Source organism: Desmodus rotundus, chromosome 6, assembly GCF_022682495.2.
Source record: "Desmodus rotundus isolate HL8 chromosome 6, HLdesRot8A.1, whole genome shotgun sequence".
Classification (NCBI taxonomy): domain Eukaryota; kingdom Metazoa; phylum Chordata; class Mammalia; order Chiroptera; family Phyllostomidae; genus Desmodus; species Desmodus rotundus.
The window spans coordinates 103,783,299-103,808,021 of NC_071392.1; the positions used below are offsets into that span (position 1 = coordinate 103,783,299).

General features: G+C 48.1%; 1 protein-coding gene across 5 annotated transcripts in view; it reads right to left on the reverse strand.

The window, feature by feature from the left end:
- Nucleotides 1-24,723, reverse strand: part of EYA2 (EYA transcriptional coactivator and phosphatase 2) — a 205,769-nt gene that overhangs the window by 138,070 nt on the left and 42,976 nt on the right. Inside the window, exon 1 of one of the 5 annotated variants that reach the window (XM_024559682.3) lies at nt 17,550-17,569. The exons of the other annotated variants lie outside the window; for them this stretch is intronic. The gene's annotated coding sequence lies outside the window, so the exon portion shown is untranslated. Of the gene's footprint in view, nt 1-17,549; nt 17,570-24,723 lie in introns of those variants that run through there. 5 annotated transcript variants of the gene reach the window in all.

Below are 24,723 nucleotides of genomic sequence, written 5' to 3' on the forward strand. Positions count from 1 at the left end.
CGCTGTCATCCTCAAGAGCTCTTACCACATCCAAACAGTATTTGTTGACATTACAGCAGGGCAGGAATGTGTTTGTGAGTCTTAGCTCTGGGACAGAGCATTACTCCTAGGGCTTTTGGTGCGCTCAGCCCTTGCCTACTACTCTCGCCGACCAAGCAATGTGGAAATAGTCTGTATCTCCCCCACGGCGCCTGCCAGGGCACCTTGTTCACTCTGTCACCTGACTGGCATCTGTTGGGGGGTGGGAGGGAGGAAGGCCTGGAGGAGGAGAGGGATTGGCAAGGAGGGAGGGAGGAAATCTATAACGGAGTGATTAGCTTCTTTCCACAAGATTTTTAAAACATTCCTGTTTATCCTCATTTTTCCATCCTGCCCTAGACAACGATGCTAATGTATTAAATATGTCTCCATCAACGATGTCACAGTTTTGTGTGTGATGCATTTTAATTTACATGAATCATGTTGTACATGAGATCTCATTGTTTATTAGACTTTTTTCCCCCAGTCTGCACTATGATTTTAAAATGTATGCATACGGCTGGGTGACTATCTAGCTTGTGGCTAGAATTCCATACTGTGCTCCGCTCTGTTGTACTTGTACGTCACCCTAGGGATGAACATCCAGGAAGCCTCCCCCTCTCAGCCACCATAAACAATGCTGCAAGGGACATCTTCACTGAAACAGAATGAATACTTAAAAATATAGAGAACATAAAATAAGAAAACGTATTTACGAGCGTGTTAGCAGACTGTCCCTGGTAACCCCTGTGCCATTCTAGGCCCCCAGCAGAAGTACGTAAGCATTCTAGTTTCATAAACTCTTGCCAACACTTGGCGTTGTCCACTTTTCTAATTTTTGCCAAGCTGATGGGTAGAAAATGATATCTCGTAGTTGTTTTAATTTGCATTTCTATGATTACTAGTGAGTTTAATCATATAGTCACATAATTATGGGGCATATGAGTTTCTGAGAACTGTCTATTTATATCTCTTATCCTTGCCCATTTTTCTACTGGATTTTCTTCCCTTTTTCTTTTTTTTTCTTGTTGGTTTGTTGGAGTGCCTTATATAATCTAAGTATTGGCTCATTGTTGGTTTTAGATGCTGTAAGTTTTTCCTAATCTTTCATTTTCTGTTTTCTTTATTTACAGTGTTTTATAGAATAAAATATTTTTTAATATATTTACCCAATAATTTACTTTTTTCTGAAATGTAAAATTCTTTCCCTAACCCTGGGATATTAAAGTTTGTCTACATTTTAAGCTATTGACTTGGAATTTTACCTTTCCTATTTAAGTCTTTCATTCATCTGAAGTCTTCCACTTAGTATGATTTCAAGTTGCATTTCCCTCCAATACTGGAGAAAATGAAAATAAGTCAATTTTCCTAAAATGTATTAAGCTGTCTAACTGAGTCTACCCCCCCCAGATATGCTGGCATAGTTTGCATTTTTGGTTCCATCTCGTTACACAATCAAAAATAAAAGCTAGAAAACATTGTTTTAAGGCACTGGAGGGCGACCAAGGCAGAGTTTGAGAGCCCAAGGGCCCACAGAGATGAGAAACGGACCGAGTGAAGCCTGACCTCCACCACTTTTCCTTGCAAGACATTTGCCAATTTATAAACACAGAGGAAAAAATTAAGGGCTTAGAGTTCTCTAGTCTCATTGGGCTGGTGGGGGGGTGGGGGCGCAGCACAAAAATTGGAGTTCAGGGCTGCTCAGCGAAGGCAGCTGGCAAAGATCGCAGAGATAGGAGAACAATAGGGAAGTGAGCTTAGTATTGTTGACAGTTACTACCTTGGAGGCATTTGCTGATACCTAAGCTGGGTGCGGTGGGAAGCAGAGAGGCCAAGCAGAAAGGGGGAGCTAAGAAGGCAAGAAACGAGGCAGCGCTTTTGGCAATCTCCCAGGACCGTGGAGGCAAATTTTAGAGTTCATGGCTCATCAAGGATGAGAGGCCTTGGTAAACACACCCGGCTTTCATTTTTAAATTTTTTAAAATGTTGTTTTTCAATGATAGTTGAACACACACCAGGCTTTTAACCGGCACCCCGGCAGGGTCACTCCCTTGGAGTCAGGGCAAAGCAAATAGCTCCTGCCTCGAGTCATCTTAATCCTGGGCTGGATCAAAGGAATTTGCCACCTGCCGGAAGAAAAGTCATCTTTCTCTTAGGGAAGACGTCATCCTCCAGAGTCTCTGTAATTTTTTATACACAGTGCTTAGCATTTAATAAAAAATTACCAGACATGCAAGGAGACAAGACCAAATGGTCAAAAACCCAGACAAAAATCCAAACCCGTATAAGATACGGATACCGGGATGATCGAACACGGATTCCCCACCCACTGTGATGATATGATCGTGAACCTAGATTTAAGGTGTAGAATGCTCCTAGAGAACTAAAATCTCCTCAAAAAATCTAATGGAAATTGTAAAACTGAAAATACAATCATTGAAATTCAGAACTCCAAAGAGCAGATTGGACATAGAAGAAGAAAAACTTAATGAACTGGAGGATAAGTCAGTAGACAAATCTCAGGAAGAAGGCTGGAAAATAGGTCTTTAAAAAGGCATAAAAGCAACATGGGACATGGAGAAAAGGTCTAACATACATGTACTAGAGGTCACAGGAGGGGAGGAGAGACAGAACAAGTCAGAAACAGTATTTAACGAGAAACTAACAGAAGCATTTCCAAGACTGATCAAAGATACCAAGCTAAGGGAATAAAAAAGTTCTGTGAATCCAAAGCAGGATAAACACAGAGAAAAACACCCCTGAGCATGCATATCATAGTCAACAGCACATGTGTGAGAATATATTAACCTTAAAAGCAGTCAGAAGGGAAATAAGAGACAAGTTAACTTTAAAGGAGTAATAAGGCTTCTCAGCAGAAATGATGGATATAAAAAAAAAGGACTCATCTGCCAACATAGAATTTTATGCCAGCAAGAAAGTCCTTCGACATGAAACAAACCAATATTAAGATTATTTGCCACCAGCAGACCTACCCTACAAAAGAATGCTCTGGAAGCATGAAAATTCAGGAAGGCATGGAGAACAACATGAAAGGCGAACGTGTGAGTAGGAAGGAGAGACACAAAGTTAACTTGGTCTAAGGACCTTGCATTTCCCTGGGCTGCGGTAAAAGTACTAACTATAGTGAACTTTCAGATTTACCAAGGATGCATGCTATAATGTTAAGGGTACCTACTTAGAAGATAGCAATTAAAAAATGGCTACTAACAAACTAATAGAGAAGAAAATGAAGTAATAAAAATAATTAATGCAAAAGAAGGTAGAGGGAAAAACAACATAGAAGAGATGAAACAAATTGCAAAAATAAAATAAAATAAAATGATAAATTTAAACTCATCAATAACTGTATTAAATACAAGCATTTAATACATATTTATATTACATTACAATAATTACATAAAATGTAATCGATTATAAGACAAAGTTTACAAGACTAGGTTTTAAAAAACTATGTGATTATTATGAGGTTCTTTTAAATATAAAGATACACAAAGATTCAAAGCAAAATATTGCAAAAATCTACATGATGCAAATACTAATTAAAAGAAAGCAGAAATCATTTCAAATTGACTTGCAAATAAAAACCACTATAGAGTTTGAGAAGAATATATGGTAATCATAAAAGAATCAATCCACCAAGATGTAACAACTGAAAAGTTTGTCCTTAAAAAAAAAAAAAGGGTTTGTCCTTCCCCAAATTAATTTGCATGGTAATTGACTCCAAAGGAAATAAAGCCAGTTGCCTGAGTCTAGATCTTTGGCAGGCAATGCAAGATCTAAAATTCAAACATACCTATCACAACATCATCCTTCAGAGGCAAATAAATAACTACCACTAACAAAGTTGAAGCAATAGAAATATTCTGCTCACAGCCCTGGCTGGTGTGGCTCACTGAGTGCCGACCTGTGAACCAAAGGATCACCAGTTCGATTCCTAGTCAGTGCACCCTGGCCTGGGTTGCAGGCCAGGTCCCCAGTGGGGGGCTGCAAGAAAGACAACCACACATTGATGTTTCCCTCTCTTTTTCCTTACTTTCACCCTCTCTAAAGATAAATAAATAAAATATTTTTTAAAAATGAAATGTTCTGCTCACAAAATAAGCAGGATCTTAATTTAAGAGCCTGAAAATTGTTCTTTCCTGCTATAGCTTAGGAGGCACTGCTATCTTGCAGAAGCAAACCTTTCACTCAAAGTGTAGCAATGTGAACAGTGAGAAAAGCCCTTCCAGAAAGTCTAATCACAGCTCTCACTTCCCAGGCACCTATTAAACACGCCAGGCAATTTTCTTGATTACTTTTACATTACCTCCTTTAATTCCCTCAGCCACCCTGGGAGATACAATTATCCACCCTCTGTTTCCCAACAGGCTGACTGAGACACAGGTTTAAGTCTGGGCAAAGCATCGGCACCAAGGAAATGCGAATCGTTCTTGTCTTGTGAGCCGATCCTGTCCTGCCATGAAGATCTAAAAGATGCTTTTTAAATTTCAGCACAGGGTGAGTTTTACGTTTGCGTTCTATGGGTCATATTATTTTATTATTGAATTACATGGGGCAGTGGAGGAGGGAGGCTGATCTCTTTGGTGTTCTGAGGCCTCTTGAGGTCTTAACCTGGCCCTGATTGTACTGCTCAGTTTACAGATAATATAAATAAAAATAACTAACACTTTAAGACCACTTACCCTGGAGCCAAGAGCTCTTTGCATATACATATTGGCTCATTTATCCTATAACACCGACGAGGACATCGAGGTTCAGAGAGCGACCGGTGGTTAGGGCCGGAACCAGGATTCACAACCAGGCCCTCTGGCTCCAGGGTCTGTGATCCTAACCACGGCTTGTCGGTAAAACTGCTTAGTATTTGAACCCAGGGCCCATCTCCAGTGTGTCCACTAAGCCACCCGGTCAGGGCAGCCCCGGCTCTGTCATCTGCTACAGGGGCTCACATCCTAGCTATGTCTTACCAGCTGTATGACCTTGGGCAAGTTATTTCGCTTCTCTGAGCCTCAGCGACGAGGATGGAGAAGACACCTGTGCCCTTCCTGGCAGGCAAGTCAGAGAAGGCGTGAGCGAGTGGGTACTCCACAAAGGGTAGCCGCCGCTAACATTAGCTGTGTTTGCACAGAAGAAGGCCTGACACGTACACTCCAGGCAGACACTGGGAACTGCCATGAAGATGGACCGACCGACAACCACTGGTTCCTACTGGGGTCTGATGGGCAGAGTTGAGTTCTCATGCAATTTAGGGGGAGGCTTCCTGCCCCTCTCCCCCTTCTCCCCTCCACACAATTACCTGAAATAGGAGACCGGCTTATGCTCTTTGCAGGAGAGGGAGGAGAGGAATCAGACAGTCTAACAGAATCTGGGGGGAAGACAAAGACTTAGCTTCTCTTTCATGAAGGCAGAGAAGGGGAGCAAAGGCATGGGATTCATTTACAAAAAAAAGTTTCTTCCCCTGAGCTGCATGGTTGCAAAACCCCATACCCCTGCTGCTTCAGAACCCAGCCTAGAGGAGCAGGAAGCAAGAGGCATTCGCAAGCCCCGCCTTCTGGCCTTTTCCTTGGCCGGCTGCTGCCAGCGGCTTGCACCATTTGTTACCCTTGTCACCACCCCTGTCCCCAGGGACTGAGAAGCACTGGGGGAGTGTGAGGCTGCTGGAGGAGCCTGAGAGATGACAGCTGGAAGGTGGGGGGTGGGGACGACTTCAAAGGCTGGGAGGGATCAAAAGCAGATGGAGGCTCCCAGGCGGTGGGCGGCTCACCTTTCCGCACCCCCCTGAGCGCTCTGGCTACCTTGGCTGAGAACAGTGGCCCTGCCTGCTGGATAGAGAGGACAGATGGCCAGTCGGCCAAGGGGACTAGAGAGAGGACCAACTTCTAACATCTTTCAAGGGCTTAGAAATCCAAACCTGCCGACAGCAATCACAGGGTTCTGGATAGACAGCAGCTGTGGCCCAAACCTGGACATTTCTGGCCGCCTCTACCCCCCACCCCCCCCATTTGATTTTAATTCTAAATACATCTGCTGAGTGCAAACTGGCTTCCCCCCATCTCAGGGGGAGAGGTGCTCACACCAAAAGCCCAGGAGCATCCCTCTCCTCCCTCCCCTTCAACCTTCAGACCCAATCCATCACCAGTGTCATCAAGCTTGCCTCCTAAACATCCATGGACCCCACCAGCTGCTCTCCCCCTCCACGGCCACCGCTCAGGGCCATGCCACTGCCCTCTGTGCCTTGGACGGCCACTGTGACCTCTGCACCCATCTCCCTGGGGCCACGGTGGCCTTCCTCTGGTTTTTTCTCCCTGATGTGGCCTAAGGGACTTCTGACAACATAAATGAACCTGCCCCCTCTCCTCATCCTTGCTTATAACCTCCAACTGCTTTCTGTTGTTCTTAGAATGAAGCCAAGACTTGTAACACTGCCCTGATCTGGCTTTCCTGCCCTCAGTGTCTCAGTCCAGCACACTGGGCTTTGCACACACTGTTCCCTCTGCCTGGAACACCATTCCCTCCTGCTCGCCCTTCGGGGGCCTCAGCTCTAGCATGATTTCCCCAGGCCCTCCCTGAGTAGGGCCCACTCCCCTATAGCAGCTTCCATGGGTCCACCTACCACCCTTTCACAAGGCAGTCGCTATAACCATTTTTACAGGTGTCTGTAAGTTATTTAATTTCCATCTGTCTTCCCAACCAGACTGTAAGCCACCTGATGAAAGGAATTGTGTCTGTTTTCTCCGCCATTACATTCCCCAAATCTTCTGCAGGGCCCGGCCCTTGAGGGCTGTTTAATAAATATGTCTGGTATAATGGATGAATGTGGTGTATGAATAAATGTACTCATTCAACCAGCATTTACCAAGTGCCTGCTATATATGTGCTAGTCACTGCCATCGTCACCACCCCAGATGGGACACTCATTGACATTTCTGCCTGGCCCCTCGAGGCATGAGCTTGAGACCCCCTGGTTTACGGTTCCCAGCATTAGCAGTGTATGAGGGCGTGGTCGGAAGTACCTGGATGTTGGACGCTACTGTCCCCGGGCCATCCCAGAAGGGAGAAGTTGTCCAAACACTCCTGTCCAGAGGACACACGGTGCTTGTTAACTGTGTTTATTATGCCATTGAGCTCTGCCTGGTTGCCATGTCCTGGGCAGTGCTGCTTACCCCCGCCCCCACAGGTTTACTTTTCCCAGCTTTACCCAAGTATAATTGACATACTGTGTGAGTTTAAGGTGCACAATAAGATGATTTGATACATATACATATTGCGGAATGATCTCAGAGGTCAAGCTAAGAAAGCAGGAGGGGAAGTGAAAGCGTCCAGGGCCACAGCACAGAGAAGAAAGCCATCGTGTATGAAGGAGCATGGCAGGAGTGGCGGTTCCTGGGATTCGGCCTGGTGAGTCTTGTGGCAACAGCATCCTTTCTTTCTTTGGAGGAACGGCCTCTCCTCCACTCTTAGTCCATGTGGCTTTGGTGGGACTGACCCTGAGCCTAGCAATTAGCATCTCCCATCCCTTGGTCTACAGTGATTGGCTCAGGGGTGATGGTCACGAGCCAATGGGGGCCAATGAGAGGCCCAGGATAAACTGGAGAAGAGATGTTCTCTCCCACTGGACGTGATCTTGGAAGGTGTCTATCGGAAGCTGCTGGCAGAGTAGTCTTAGAAGACTGTGACCCCCATTCTGATAACATGTGCATTACATCTTTGGAGAGCATTGTGAATGAAAATTAGGAGTAGGCAATTCAGGGGCTGCTGTTACTATGGCTGACCCGAACATCCACAGAGAGGACCCCAAATGCTACAATGGTGCGGTCAGAAGCCTTCCCTCCTGTCCACATCTCCATCCCCCCCACCCCGTCTCCCTTATAATGGGAAGTTGTCACCTAATAGGAGCCGTGAGGGCAGAGCTGGGATACATAGGGAACCGTCTCCCCAGATGAACAAGGTATTTTCAGTCTCTTCTCCGAAGGCTATGTCTATGAAGAAGGCAGGTGAAGTAGGGTCACAGCTGATGCTAAATTCACTCACTGACTCATTCACTGAGCCAGGCTGCCAATCATTTAGGATCACTGATTCTATTCATATTGCATACCAGAAAGTCTGCTTTTTTGACAAATTTATTTCACTTGTTTTTTGAAGGGCGGGGACTGTTCCAGGCACTAGGGATACGGCGTCAAATCACCAGACAAGTTCTCTGGTCTGTGGAAGCCGACATTCTAGAGTGGGACTTGCTCTCCAGTCTTAGGTGGCACTCATCAGTGGGTGACCCCAGGGAGCCGGGTTATAGGCAGCTGAGTCACAAAGACATGTCTCCTCCAGCTGAGAAAATAACTGTCACCTTCCCTTTCTTAAGATAAATATTGAACCACCCAGGTCATATCTCAAAACATTTGTAAATAAATAGAAACTTTCCAGATAAAATTAAAGTTGTTTCTGGCTGCAATGCCCCATCAGCTGTCTCCACAATCACTAATAGGACAAATAGCTCTGAAGTCCTTCCTCTGGTCACCGTCACACTCAAACACCCACTCACACCCTTCTGTACAGTATCTCATCAATGTGTTTTAATCAAGGTCATTGATCTGCACATCCTAAGACTTTTTTCACCCTATTAATAAAACATCTCGATGTTCTTTTCATGTCATGCCGCAGACATGTAGCTTATGCTTTTTCACTGCTGTATAGCATTCCCAGGTATGTCTACACCACTGGCCCTTTTGGCCAGTCCTCAGGTCTCTCAAGTTTTATTCTTATTATAACGAATGCCACACTGCCTGGGACAGGCCCACTGGGGTGCACATGTGCGCAGCACTCTAGGATTGATGCCCCAAAGTAAAACTGCTGGGTCCACCATGTGAAATTGTAAAGGGCACTGTCAGCGTGGCTGGTCCCGTTTCTATTCCCAGCGGCCATGTCCCGCCCTCCCCCTTGCACTTTCTCGTCCTGATAGGAAAGCTTTTATCCAAAACTTTCTTAGGAAGACATAGCCATGATTTTAATATGCCTCCACAGCAGGCTACTCCTCAGCACCACCGCTTAGCCTGGTGTTCTGGGGAGCGCTGCCAGAACGGAGAACCAGCCCGGGCCTGGAATCTTAGCCCCAGACCAAGCTCTCCCACTCGGGCTTGACAAAGTCTCATCATGTGACCTTGGTGTAGAACAAAACCGGTGCAGGGGAGAGTTTCACTATGCGTCCCTCATCCCCAATGGCGTATAAAACAAGGGCCCTTTGTTTTGGCCAATCCAGTTCTGCCGTCTGTGGGATTTAAAAAAAAACCTTTTATTTTCATCTCATTAAAGATTCACAGGAAGTTGTAAAAAATAGTACAGAGAGGTCCTGGGTACCCTTCCCTCAACTCCCCCCCCACCTCAGCGATTACACCTTATGTGACTATAGCACAGTATCGGAGCCAGGACAGTGACATCGGTGCAAAGTGTGTCTGTGTGTAGCTCGGTGTCATTGGTACCACAGGTGCAGGTTCGTGTACCCATCACTGCAATCAAGACAGAGAACGATTCCATCGCCACAGAGGTCTCCCTTGTGCTGTCCCGTCACAGACACACCCAGCCTCGCCTTGTCCCCCCCTACCCAGTACCCCTAACCCCTGGCAATCACTACTCTGTTCTCCAGCTCTGAGATGGCATTTTGAGAACGTCACAAAAATGGAATCATACAGTATGAGACCTCTTGAGATCGGCTTTTTAAAAAAACATGACTAGGTTCATATGCCTGCATTTTACAATGCGTTTTTCTAATACACACTAGGCCCACAAGAGGCAACCTTCAAAAAAGTACCCGATGTGTGGTGACCAAGCAGGCGGGACCACACACACTCTGCTGATTTCAGATTGGGTTCAACAGGGCCCCAGAGCGGAATGCAGAACTTCACAGAGCACTTCTCATGCAGAGCCATAAAAAAAAGAAAAAGAAAAAAGCCCACAACTATGACTCTTGCTCTAAGGGAAGGCATGTCCCTGACAGCCATGGCTGGAGAATGAAAAGTGTCGGTGGCCAAGGGGAGCCCCAGGACCATGCCCCCCCAAAAGAGAGGCAGGTAAGCAGCAGGCCGGAGGTCGCATTCCCTCCCTTTCTAAGGTACTTTGCTTTGACTTTACGTACAGTCCCTGCCTTCGGTAGGTCCCACACAGGCATCGCTGCCCATTGCTGTTCCTCTCCTTCTTGCTCACCTAACCACATCCGACCGCAGTGACCTGGCCACATTTTAAACCATCTTAAACCGGAGAGAGACTCATTCTGACATTACAGAGCAGGGCATTTTGAGTGAAGGGGAAGGGATGGGAGACAAATACAGGTGACACGGTAAGAGAAACTGAATACTAAAAACTGATTATTAGAGTGTCTTCCCTCTACTCCAATCCTTGTGTGTGTCCCCAGGAAGCAACGACCACTACAAAACCCAAAATAACAATAGTCCGCATGCAGTAGACGCTGTCTAGGGGCCGGGCACTGTTTTAAATGCTATTCACGTTTGAGCTCCCTTAACCTTCCCAACAGCCCCTGTGAGAGCGGCAGAACTCAGGCCCCATTTTACAGATGAGGAAAGCCAGGGTCGGAAGGCTGGCACGTGCCTGTGGTCAACTCTAAGTAGCGGAGATGGACTTCATAAAGCCGGGACACTTGGCTCTGAATGTTCTCCTCTCCTGCCATCTGCCACCCACAGCAGCAGATGTCTTCAAATTAGTCTTCCCTGATGACTGATCTCCTCTGATTACATCATTACCCTGAAATTGAAAGGCCCAGGCAGTGATTCATGAGTTTTTAAATGTTTTTCTTCTTGTTTTGAGGCTGCCTCAATTTTATGCAATTTCATATAGTGAAGTTTCTCTCTCTCTCTCTCTCTCTCTCTCTCTCTCTCTCTCTCTCTTTTTCTCTTTCTGGTAAGATACTTCATGGAGGGCTGCAAGTTTTTTGGTTTTTTTTTTTTAATGAAAGACCTCAGAAAAAGCAGACAGAAAAGTATAATGAATCACCAAACACCTATCACTCAGATTTAACCATTTTCAAGATTTTACCATATGAGTCTCTTCTAAGCTGTTTGGTTTGTTTATTTTTCTCCTTGGTAAAGTTTTAAAAACAATTTCAGACTTGAAGTCTCTTCCTTCTGCCACACTGCATTAAAAATATAGACACCTTCTATCATCACACCTAACAAAATTCACATTAATTCCTGTGCCGTCGGAAACACAGCTCCTAATCAATCCCCACCCCCCACCCCCAACTGTCTGCACAGGGCCTTGTAGGGGTGGTTTGTAGGATTCGGGATCTAAACAGAGTCCACATGTTACACTTGCTTATTTACACTTACTTAATCCAGAATAGCCTCCTCCTCTTTTTATACAGACTGTTGACATGTTGAAGAAACAAGGTGAGTCGTCTTGAAGAATATCTCATGTACTGGATTTTTCTGTTTGCATCCTCACGGTGCTGTTAACTTATTTCCCATTTATTTACTTGAACATTGAATTAGGTTCAGGTTCATTGAAGGGTGGGGGGCAGTAATGCTTCAAAGTCCTTCCCATTGCATCGGGGCGCGGCACAGTGTCCGAGTGACCCCCCTTCTACTGACTACGTTCTCCCTGCCCCATTCTGAAATTCCCGTAAACCTCTGATCTAGTGGTTTCATCACTCCTGGGATGAATCAATTATTTCATTAGGGGTTTATAAATTTTAAAAACATTTAAAGGAGAGAGAGAAGAATATTACATGAACATTAATGCACACGCTTGCAGATTGCTGCTGCCAATCTTTCTTCACTGCACTCCCCCAAGCAGCCTGTGAGGCAGGCGGAGCCAGCAGGGACCTGGAAGAGTGGGGTGACACGCAGGCTCCCTCAGGTGTCTGGGTGCCTGGGTCAAGTCCCAGCTCTGCCCTTCGCTGGTGGGATAGGATCTTGCGTGACTTCCCAGCCTCAATTTTCTCATGTTTCCAGTGGGGATAAAAATGGTACCCGCCTTGCAGGGCTCTTGTGAGGCTGAAATGACTCACCACTTGTACAGTCCTTAGAACAGAACAGCAGCCGAGTAAACTCTCTTCTGCACCCCCACGCCGGAGAGGCCGGCCTGTTAAATAAACGTCCTCGGGTCCCACCGCTAATGACAGGCAGGGCTGAAAGGAAACCTCGTTCCGCTGCGTTGCGTACTGCCAACGGAATGTTTTCCCACAGTTTGAAAATAATCGCAAACAATTAGGAGAAACACCTTTTGGCCATAACGACTTCTAAATGGCTTAATCTAGCACCTAACCCAAGGCCCCACACTCCGCGGCCCTGAGCTCCCCCCACACCCACCTCCTCAGGGGCCCTGCCCTTCGGGCTATCACTCAGGCCGCCTCGCCTCACGGTTTCGCCCGTGCAGTTCCTTCTGCCACAATTCCTCTTCCCCAGACCTTCCCCGACTTGCTCTCTCACTCCATTTAGGTGTTTTCTCAAACGTCACCTCCTCAGGAATGCCTTCCCTGATCACACTATCAAACCCATTCTCCCCTCTCTCCAACCTCCCCAAACTCCGCCCCCAGCCTTCCATCCCTGGTCCTGCTGTATTTGTCTTTACAAGGCTGATCGCTGTCTGGAAATATGCTGCCTATTCGCCGTCTGGGGTGGGGGTGGGGCTCTGCGTTCTTGGCATCTAGCGTGGTAACTGAAATCCACACTCCACAGTCAGCCCGTAGGCAGCGGTTAACCGAACGCTGAGGGAAAAGCCTATAGCCTCACAGCCTACACACAGAATCACGCGTGCACCATTTATCAATAGCACTTCCAATATTTAATTCTTACTTACCTATCTATTTATTTATTTAATCCTCACTCAAGGACATGTTTATTGATTTTTAGAGAGAGAGGAAGGGAAAGAGGGTGAAACATCGATTGATTGCCTCCCATATGCGCCCCGGCGCATACAACTCAGGCATGTGCCCTGATCGGGGACCCAACCTGCAACCTTTTGGTGTACGGGATGATGCTGCAACTAACTGAGCCACCTGGCCAGGGCAATATTTAATTCTTTTTTTACAAAAGAAGCATAAATGTGTGCCCATGGTAAAGGAGATGAACAGAGGAACACAGAGCCCCCTACTACCGCTGGCTGGCACAAGCTGAGGTGCACCACGGCGGAGTTCCTTAGGTAGGCTCCAGCATGCCTCCTCGTCTCCCCTTCTTCTACAGTAAAGAAATTCCTGATTCTTAGCAGGGCATGCGGCCGCTCAGAATGAATCTCCCAGCTTCCCTTGCAGTTAGGTTGTGGCCATGAGACTAAATTACAGGCAGGATGGAAGACAAAGTGATGCATCCCGCGTGCAGCCTGTGTCCTCAGGGAGCGGGCAAACCCCCCCCTCTCCCCCATTCCTACTTGCTAGAATGAGGGGAGAGCCATCTTGGACCACGGAGGAAAAAGCACTATTTTAAGGGTGCTGTGACCGGATGGAAGCAGTCTGGGGCACGGGTGACCTCGGGGAGCAGAGCTGCTGCGGCAGCTCGGATTTCTGCATCAGAGAGAAACGCTCTTCTATGCCATTCACGGCGCCGAGCTCAGCTCTCTGTCACACAGTCAGACTTATGCCTGTCTGTCTGTATGTACTTATCCGTCATCGGACAGGTTTTCTTCAACGCACTACCTGTGTGTTTGTGTTCGTCTGTGTAGCAGCTGAATGTCACAGGGAGTTCTGAACATACCCCAAAATACCCAGACTCATCCACGTACCTCCCTATGCCTGTCACTCAGCCCAAGGACCATTGTGAACTCACGGCCAGTCCTAGCCCGTTCCACACCATCAACTTCTCCCCTTAACGTGGGGAGAAGCAAGTCCCAGCCAGTATATGCTTTCATCTCTGAATATTTCAGTACCAGTCTCTAAAAATAAATTTAAAAAAACCTAAAGATTTGTTTAGAAAACATAGCCATAATGCCCTTATCATGCCTACAAAAATTCCTTAATAATACTCCAAAAGATGTTAATCTATTTAAGTAAAGACTATGTTGTGTATTTTTTTTATTCTCATTTAAAAATACACTGTGGGCAATTTTCAACATCAGCACACCTAGGGCCACCTAATTCATTTTTATAGCTGAAGAGTATTGCATTGAAATGATGCACCGAGGTTTATTTAGCCCTCGTCCAACTGTGGACATCCGGGTTTTTACAGGTTTTCTTTTGTTTTGGTTTTGCTGTTTTAATCAAGGATGCAATGAATCTCTATCTCACGTCTCAGCCTTGGCACTCTGGACGTTTTGGGCCAGACGATTCTGTGCTGTGAAGGGCTGGCCCATGGATTGCAGGCTGCTTGGCAACATCGCTGGCCGCCTTCTCACTAAGTAATATAGTAGCACCATTCTCCCCCACTTGTAACAACCAAAAATGTCTCCAGACATTGCCAGATGTCCCGTGGGGTTAGAATCACCCCAATTCAGCAGCTCTCCTCTAAAGACACCCACTTAGGCACGTAGTTTCTGCATCAGAGGCCGGCAGAGAAATGGAAACAGGAGTTTTCAAAAAGGCAGCCAGTTCACACCCACTCTGGGTTTTAGTGGATTCTTTAGCTGTGCTTCAATCATGCTTACCACGAAAACCTGAGAACTGATTCTTCACAAAGAACTGCAGTTAAGTGTCTGCAAATTTATCATGTCAACTAAAGACCCCCGTCCAGTTGATCTTTTCCTTTTTTTTTATTAGCACCGTGCCTCAGACAGGTATCTCTCTGACGGAAGAACACAAGATGTGTTTGATAAAACTGGCTTGGAGGTGGTAACAACATCCTAACCTTGACGGTCTGGCATACTTCCTATTGTAGGGTTATGTTTCACGGAACATGTAGACCCTCAGCATTCCCCTCTCCCCTACATTCAACGATACATTGTATTATTATAATGGTGTTTGTATGCAAAAGGGGGAGGGGCTTCCAATTCTAAGTGAAACCTAAACTCAACAGCCTTAAGCAACCCCTCTGCTAAGATCTGCCCTTGGCCAGGTTTAAAATCCAGCCAGAACCTGCTGGGGAAAATTAAACAAACCCCAAAAGGGTATATCATGGGGCTGAAACAGGCCAAGGGGATTTCTAAGCAGGTGTGAGGCTCCAGTTGGGTTGGCTCATCTGGTGATGCTTCAACTGACTGAAGGACCCTGGGATCTGTCATTTTGGGTCGTAAAAGCACAGTTACAGTAAAAACAAGGAAAAAACAAAAAAAAATGGTGAAGACAAATATAAAGGAAGGTGAAAAAAATGAGAGAACCCTGAAGGGAGATCTAAAAGTATAGTTTTATAGATAGTCACAAGGATTAAGGTCACGTATTCATCCTGCAAACACTACAGAGCCCCCGCTATGTGCCAGGCACTGATCTCGTTCCTGGGGATGCAGGCGGGGGTGGGCAAGACAGAGGGCACGGCTGGCTCCCAGCACCAGCGCCCTGGCAGATTTCACGGCGGGTCATGGGACTCACGCCGGCTGGGGAAGTCCAGCTACCAGGGCCTGTCGGCGGAGGACAGACAAGACAGGCGGACGTCGGAGCCAAAGCTTCACTCGAAGAAAGGCCTCCTGTGCGCCAGCCATCACATCAGGTGCTTTACATATATTGGCTCACTGACCCTCAAGATAACCCAGAGGTAAATAACACTGTCTCCCCCTTTTACAGAAGAGGAAGCTGAGGACCATAAGGATGAAACAACGTCCACAAAGACACAGAGCCAGGCAGGTGGCCGGCACCGAGACACCTCTCAGAGCAGAGGGTCTCAGTGGGCGTGACTTCATCCTCCTGGGCTCACGTGGCAACAATATCTGGGGACACTTTTGGTTGTCACGATGGGGGGAGGGTGCAACAGTGCGGATGGACCTGGACAGTACTATGCTGAGTGAAATAAGCCAGTCACGGAAAGACGAGTGCCATGTGATTTCACTTATATGTGGAATCTAATGAACAAGATAAACTAACAAACAGAATAGAAACAGGCTCCTAGATGCAGAGAACAGACTGAAAGCTGTCAGAGGGAACGGGGGGTTTGCGGCGCTGGGTGAAAAAAGTGAAGGGATTAAGAAAAAAAAAAACACGTAGACACAGACAATGGTGTGGTGACTACCAGAGGCAAAGGAGGGTGTGGGGGAGGTGGGAGAGGGTGAAGGTGGGTAAGTGGTGAAGGAAGAAGACTTGACTTTGGGTGGTGAACACACAGGACAACATATAGACAATGTATAATAGAATCGTACACTTGAAACCTATGTAATTTCATTAACCAATGTCACCCGAATAAATTCAATAAAAATCTAAAAATAAATGAATGAATGAGTGAATAAATAAATAAATGGAATGGCTGAATAATAAAAAAATAAGACTGTTCCCGCTCCATCCCTACAGCTTAGGACAGTGCCTGGCAGACACAGCGTGTCTGCTAAATAAGTATTTGTTGAATACATGCCTGCATGAATGAATGAATGAATGAATGAAGTGTAAGAGTCTGTACGAGCTTACTCGGCTGTATCCTGGCTGTCAAGAACAGTTTGCTTGCACATCGCATTTTAAAGTTCTGCAAACATTCAGCAGGTGCTATCGTCCTTTCACTTGCCTAGTCCTGGCCAATAGAGACAGCAGCTTTCTCTTCAGACACAATCCCGTGACCACAGCTGGTCCCCTTGCTTCCTTAGCTGACTCCACACCCCAAGAGAGAAGATGAGGCATGAGAGAAAGGTCCAAGAGAGGCAGCCAGAGAGTGCTGCAAAAGTCAACAGACAGGGGCTTGGGAAGTCTGTCAACCTTGACTGGACAAACACGTTCTAGAAAGTGCCACTCGTTCTTGCAGGGAACGGCAGGGCGGACGGGAGCCAGGAGGGCCGGGCTGTGCCAACCTGGGAAGTCAAGAGGCCAAGAACAAGTGTCTGGGAGGCCGAGCAAGCCTGGGCCTGAACCAGCCAGGTGGGGTCACCTGTCTCCATCCTGGGCCAAGGGAAACAGTTCCCCGGGACAAGACGAGGAGCAGGCACACTAGGTCAGGCTCAGGGGCTATGCAGCAGGGCGTCCAGGCCCAGGCCCTGGAGTGGCCCCGTGGGGCGGTTGGGAGGCTGTCCCCTCCCAAGGCCGAGGGTGGACCTGGGCTCTGAAAGATTTTTAGGGCCGAAAGAGAAACCAAACGTGGTGTCTTGGCCCCTTTTAAATGGGGCTTTAGCTGCTTAGGGGTGAGTTGGCTGCAAGCCCGAACCCCAGTCCTGGCGGTTATATTATTGTTTGACCTTGAACAAGACTAACCGCTCACACTTAGAAAGGGTTCACAACTGAGGCCAGGCTCAGTGCCAAGTACTTGATGTACAGTGCCTAATAACGAGAGTCAATACTTGTAACGCAGGTCAGCAACCCGGAGGGCAAGTGGCAGAGGCGGGATTCGAACCCAGGCAGCTCCAGTTCTGTTCACCAGTTACCCCTGTGGGCGAACTGTAGTAGCACCAACAACCATCACTTATCCAACATTTACTAAGCTCCAGTCACTCACTGCCCTGAGTGTATTATTACTCACCGAGTGTACTGCTCACTGAATCCTCACGACAGACAGCCCTTGGCTATTACCCCATAAATTCAGACTCGGGCAAAACAGCTCCCGCGCAACCAAACAGATGCTGCAGAACCCAGACTCTGGAGCCGCACGGCCTGGCTGGAGTCCCAGCTATGCAACTTGATGGTGGCTGTGACCTTAGCGTCTCTGGGCCGCAGTTTCCTCATCTGTACAGAGGGAATAATAACGGCATGTACCAATGGGGCTGCTGCGAGAGTATTAAATGAGTTAATACTTGAAAGCATTTAGCAGAGTGTCTGGCAAAGAGGAAGTGCTCAAAAACAGAGCCCAATACCTGTCATGCCTGCAATGCCTGGGCCACAGGAGAGGGGACAAGTTGGGCTTTACAGGGAGGGGTGGGAGGCAGAACCCGACACTCAGCCTTCAGCCCTCCAGCCCCCGCACCCCACACGCACTCCTTGGGGCTACATTCGTCCCTTCCATGCTGCCTGCAGGCCCTCTTCGTGCTGGCTGCCACGTGGGCCCCTCCTCACCCCCCCCCCCCCCCACGACCAACTCCAGCAGCCCCTGGGGCGCTTCCCAGCCTCCACACGCCTGGAGTGAGATTTGAAAACATCAATCTGACCTTGTCATGCCCCCACGAAAACCTCTTTAATGACTCCCCATCGCTCTTGGGCTCAGTTCCAGACTTTCACAGGGGTTAAAAACGGTGGCTTTCAAAGACCTTTGAGACTCACAGTGAGAAACGCGTTTTACGATGCAGTGCAGTGCGCACCTTTATAACCCTTGAAATGAAAGTTTCAGGAAAGCACATTGAACTCACGTGCGACGCACATGAGCACTTTCTACTCTGTTCTCTCCGGACTGTCCCGCAGTGCTGGCTATGGCCCGCCCAGTTCATTTCGGGACCCACGGACAAGGTGCAGCAGGTGCTCCGAATGGCACTGGGTTAAGGACTCTCAGACCCAGGCCCCGGCAGCTCTTGGGCCTTGCCTGTCCTCACTGCCTCCTCGGAGTCCAAGTTCTGGCCATTCTGAAGCCCCAGCATCGGATTCCCACTCGCCACTGGGCCTTTGCACATGCTGTTCCCCCCTGAAGCACTCTCCCTTCTCGTCCACACGGCCCAGCCACAGGCTGCCTGTTGTCTCACCATCATCACCTGCGACCCACCTTCAGGGCCTCGCTACACCTCGCGTCATCCTGGGACGCTTTTTCACGTTCGTTTTTGTTTTTAACTTGTTGTTTTTTAAACCAGTGCCCAGTCCCCACTTTGGATCAATTGATTCAGACACTTCTGGGGGTGAGGTGTGAACATCGGCACTTAAAAAGTGCCCAGTGAATATACAGAGACCCCACCCCCTGCCCCCCATCCAGGAAGTCACCCTGCTTCTTTTCCTCCACAGTGCTTTCGACAATCTAAAGTAGCTTATGACTTTGCTGATGTGTTTGCTTGTCTGGGATTGCAAAAACCGAGAGGAAGGAGTCTTCCATTTCCTCACGCCCCTCCCCCTTCCCCCAGGGCTGAGGAAGGTGCCTGCACACGTGATGCTGGATCAGTCTTAAGCCAAACCTCTGAGAAACAAGGTGGACCCGAGAGGTCAGCTTTCTGAGGCCCCCTCCTACGAGGCCGGCTTTCTTCCAGTAGCTGCACAAACACTCACTTGTTTAAACCTACCAAACACACCCCTAACGCACGCAGCTGGCTGTGGGGGCCCATGGTGACTAGGGACGGCCCTACAGCAGGGCCGGCGAACGTTTCCTGTAAAGGGCCCACAGTATTTCTGTAAACACCTCAGGCTTTGTGGGTGACGCTGCCTCTGCTGCGACGGCTCAACTCTGCCTCTGGAGTTCTAAAGCAGCTCCATTTAAATGAATGGGCATCGCCGTGTCTCAATAAAACTTTATTTACAGAATAAATATTTGGTCCTTGAGACACAGTTTGCCCATCCCTGCACCAGAGTGTAGGGCTGAAGAGCTGGACTCATGGAGCCCAACCATGTGACCTTGGGCAAGTCATTTCACCTCTCTGTGCCTCAGTTCTCACTGGGAAGCATAAAGATACCGACTTCATAGGGCGGTTGGGGGAGGATTAAATAAATTAACGTACAGAAAGCACCCCAGACAGCATCTAACATTCAGTGACCACATCAGTAAATATTTGCTGCCTTTACTATTACTCTCTGGAGCAGAGCATCCTGCGATCAACCCCCAAAGTGGCTCCTCTAACCAGGTGTGTCTCTTGGACAGAGTGTCTCAGCCTCCATCTCTGCAGCTGCAAAACGAGACAATAATCGTATCCACCCTCCAGGTTGCTATGGGATGAAACAAGCGATTATAGGCCAAGTGCACAGTAAGTGCTCAACAGCCAAAGTCAACAGCACTGTTTATTCCCCAGAACAATACCAACAGAAAAACAAAGCAAATCAAAACAAAACTTGGGTGTGTTGCAGCCCCTGCCCTGGGTTCAGGCCCCTGACCTGGCCTGATTCTGGGAGGTGCGGCTACGGGGTGGGGCCCTTTTTAAAGCTGCTTTCTGGCAGCTCTTTCCACACAACCCCTTCTTGAGATTTCGGAAGGCAAACAAAGACAAAGGACGGGCAGTTTCCAACCCGCCCCTGCACGGCCCCTCTGCGTCGGGGTCCCCGCTGACCCCAATGGGACGGGACACTCAGAGGCTTTCGGAGACAGAGGAGGTGCCCTGGATGGTGGCTGCGTTCAGGTTCTGTAAATGGGCGGTGGGGGAGGGAGAGGGTAAGAGAGAACCATCATTCTCTGACACTTTTCTATGCCACAGTGGGAGCCGTGGAAGGGAGGGCTGTGTATGCGTGTGTGTGTGTGTTAGTGGGTACAAGCACAGAGATGCAGGAGAAAGGAGAGGGTGCTGAGGGGTAAGGGGGTGCCATGAAGTCCCACAGAGGGGCAGTGCCTCACTCTGATCAGCTGAAACAGTGATGGGGGCGATTTTGACCCCAGGGGACACTGGGCAATGTCTGGACATTTCTGGTTGTCACAACTGGGGGCAATTACCTGGTGACTGGACTTGCCCCTGAAGCACTAGGGGCAGAGCTACACAATAGAAGGACCCTGGGTCCCTGATGGACCACGCATAGGACACCAGTCTACCAGGAACACCGTTACTGGTCTTTACGTGGTAAGAAATCAGCTGTGCCTGTGTTAAGCTCTGAGACTATAGGTTTTATTTGTTACAGCAACTAGCATTCCCATCAATATACAGCCCTGGAAAAGAGTAAGTAGGAGCTACACCCATGGTCTTGGAGGCAATTGCATAGATACCACTGAGGGGAAAAAAGAAGATGCTAAGCATGTGTGATATTTTATTTTAAAAAAAACAATCAATGATTCCTTCTTCTCCCCCTCCCCCCCAAAAAACCAAACCCCAAACCAATTAAAACCAAACCTAAATTGATCTGTTTAGGAACAAATTAGGATGGGAAAAAATGTGGAAGACTAATAAGGTCAGAAGGTGGTAAACTATGGCCCGAAAATTACATCCGGTCCACCTACCTGGGGTGTAAATGAAGTTTTATTGAAACACAGCCATGCTCTTTGGTTTCTGTATTCCTATAGCTGCTTTCTTGCACTGATGATGGAGGTGAGCAGTTGCCAGGGAGACGGCACAGCCTGCGAAGCCATAAACATTTACTATCTGGTCCTTCACAGAAAAAGTTTGCTGATCTCGGTACTGGGTGGCCAGCACAGGAAAAAAATAAGGATTATGCTGTATCTACAAAGTAATGAAGCAAAATCAATCTAGATGTACTGACGGGAGATGCCCACAATGCAGAAGTGGAAACTAGTAAGTTATGGGGTCCACAGTCTGATCCTACTTTTGTAAAAAGAAAATGGTATGAATTGTAGGATGGCTTGTCCACCTGCTCCGGAAGAGTCCACCTCCAACAATTAAGTGAGTCCTGACGAAGAGGAAACTTGAGGACCGCCCACTTTTACTCTATACACTTCGGTGTCACCCCAACATCATGGTGAGCACGCTCATTAAAAAAGAAAAGCAATAAAGGAACAAGTAGTCACAAGAAACTTGAACTCAAAGGAACGTAAATGTTGCTGGTGACGTCGTTTGTTGAGTGTGGTTCTCAAACCTCTTTTAGATTCTCCAACTGCCAGGCTGGGGCCTGGCTGGCACATAGTAGGTGCTCATTAAGTGTACGAGGACCGCGTGAACAAGCGTTGAAGAGAATAATACAGCAAAATCATCAGAAAAAAAAAAAGAGAAAAGAAAAGGAAAACCCCCCTCCCTCTGCTCACTCAGCAAGCACCTGGACATCAACCCAGGCTGAGAAAATGCCCCAGCGAGTGCTGACCTTCCAGTCTGACCTTTAGAATAACCCAAGTCACTGTTGTTGCTCCTTCCTCGCCCCCAAATCAAAGCAAACAAACAAAACACCGAGAACGAGTCCTCTGCCAAAGCTGTTTGGCTCATAGTCAGGCCTCCCCTTCGCCCCACGCACGCCTCGTAGTAAAACTGAGCATCATGAGAGCCCACTGCCCTCGGGGTGCAGTTCAGGGTTGATGGGAACAGTTCCAGGCTGAGAACGAGAGCATGAGGACAAGGCGGCTCCAGCAGTTTCCTGGTGTTTGGGGACCGACACCGGGACACACACGAGCTTCTTCAGTCGCTCACCAGCTCAGAGGAAGGAGCATTTGTTTATGTTGTTGCTCGTTTAACACAGCTCACTCATCGGCATGGTACTTCTGGAGCGAGGCAGCACAAAAATCGTATGGAGGAGCTCACTCCCAGGGAGCTCGCTGCCCAGGGCCTGTTTGCTACACAAACCCTCCGGTGCGTAAACCGCAAGTCAAAAGGAGGCGAAATTTAGAGAGAAACACAGCTGTGTGGGTGTGAGCATTGCTCCTTCCTGGTGAGCTCCTGAACTTACTGATTTTATTTTTCGTAATTGTTCTCCTTCCTCCCTCCCTCCCCCTCTCTCCTTTCCTCCCTCCACAAATATTTACTAACGTTTTACCATGTGCCAAGCATTGTTTTGGGTTTGGGGGATGGAACAATAACAAAACAAACTCCCAGCCCTCCTGGAGTTGGCATTCTAGTGAGGGAGACAGACAGTAAACTGGGAGATGCGTAAGTATTCTAGGCAGGGTGACCAGGGAAGGCCTGTTGGAGGAGGTGACATTTGAGCAATTGAGGAGACAGGGAAGACCAACCAGGTAGAGCAGCATGCGCAAAGGCCCTGGGGCGGAAATGAGCCAGGCCCGTCTAAAGAACTGAAAGAATAATAGAGTGACTGGAATGTGATGACGAGGGCAAAAGGGGCAGAAGAACACGTCCAAGAAGCAGCCAGGGGCCAGACTGCACAGGGCCCTGCTGGCCCTCGCAAGGCTCAGTCAGAGTGCTGGGAATTCACTGGGAGGTTCTGAACCAGAGCGGAATGAGGTTCCCAACAAGAGGCTCTGAGTTTATTTACAACATCCGTGCCTATCACAGGAATGAAAAAGGAAGAAAAAAATGCCACCCCATGATCTTAGCAGCTACACCAGTAGTTCTCATCTGGGATGATTTTGCCCCTTACGGGAGACTCGGCAATGTCTGGAGACGTTTTGGGTTGTTACACCGGCGGAGGGGAGGGGTGAGCTCGATGCTACTAGCATCTAGTGGACAGACGCCAGGGATGCCGCCAAAGATCCCGCGATGAACAGGCCAGCCCCCGCAACAAAGTATCGACGTCAGCGCTGCCGAGGTTGAGAAGCCCCGCTCCTGGCCAATGTTCTGAAACTTCCCCCTGACTCCTAACCTCGCTAGTTCCTTTGTACATTTATTTTTAATGTAGATTAGCTCCTGCTGAGCTTTCTATGTGGATGCTGCCCTGTCCACGGAACATGAAAACCACCGTCCCCCCAGGTTCTGGCTAACACTACCTTGGATGGTATCGTATTCCTCTGGGTTAGGTGTCACAACTGGGGTGACATATTGTGGTAGTTACGGACACAGCTGCTGGGCCCTTCCTACCAGCTGGGTTAACCTGGCGAGTGACTGAGCCCCGTGACCTCTGTTTCCCCATGTGTAGCCTGGGATGAACAGTGAACCTGCCCTGGAGGTCAGCATGAAGGTTAAATGAATTACTCCATGGAAAGCCTCAAACAGTGGCCCACTAAGTACTGGGACAGCACTAGCTCTTACGATACGCAACTATCTCTCTTTTACTTTTTTCTAAGTTTTAATATTAGAGATAATGCTGTTACAATATTTTTTAAAAGTAGAATTCCAGGACTTCAAACAGTGGGTCTCTTCGAGCAGAATGCTATTTGAAAACTGAATTACATGAGCTGTGCAAAATGGAAAGAAATGGAAATTTTGATGAAGTCCCATTTTCCATGCATTTAGACACAGAACGACTGACTTTCATTCCCCTGGGGGAGCCTCTTGAGTCTTGCATCTTAAAATAACTGGGACTGCAACCTCTTCCATTCAAGTCTCAGGATGCCCTGCTTCCCTGGCGGCAGGGCTGACCTGGGGCGAGGCTCTTTCAGAGCAAGTGACCTAACAGGGGTCCGGGGGCCTAGACTGGACTCAGCCCCACTCTGTGGGCTCCTTCGGAAGAAGAGCTCCAGGTGGTGGCTCAGGGTGAGGGCAGCCGCGGGGGGCCCTGGCCTTCACGTTTCCTCGGGCACAGCCTCCCCACGCCCCACCATTCCCTTTCAACAAGGAGGCAGCGATAGCTACTTCAGCGACTGAGCGCTTACTCCGTGCCGGGCACTGCATTAAGCACGCTGTGTGCAGAGTGGGCAAAACCACGGGCTGTGGGACCAGCACTCACCTTGCACAAGCCACTTGGCTTCTCTATGTCACGCTTTCCTCACGTGTCATATACTGTTGTCACATGACAACAGTAGGTCGGTTGTGAGGATTTGATAAATTAACGCATGCAAACCCCTTAGGACCGTGCCTGACTCTCGCCAAGCCATCAGGAAATGGTTAGATATTACTAGGACCTCATCTGAACTTCTGGCAGCTCTATGAGGTGGGCGCTATTCTTAGCTCCCATGACGCAGATGCAGAACTGAAGCAAACGGAGGTGGAGACTCTTGCCCAAGCCCCACGGGGAGCATGTGGCACAGCCAGGGGTTGCGACCAACGCAGTTTTCTTCCACTCTTAACCTCTGGGCTCTACACAGACAAATGCAC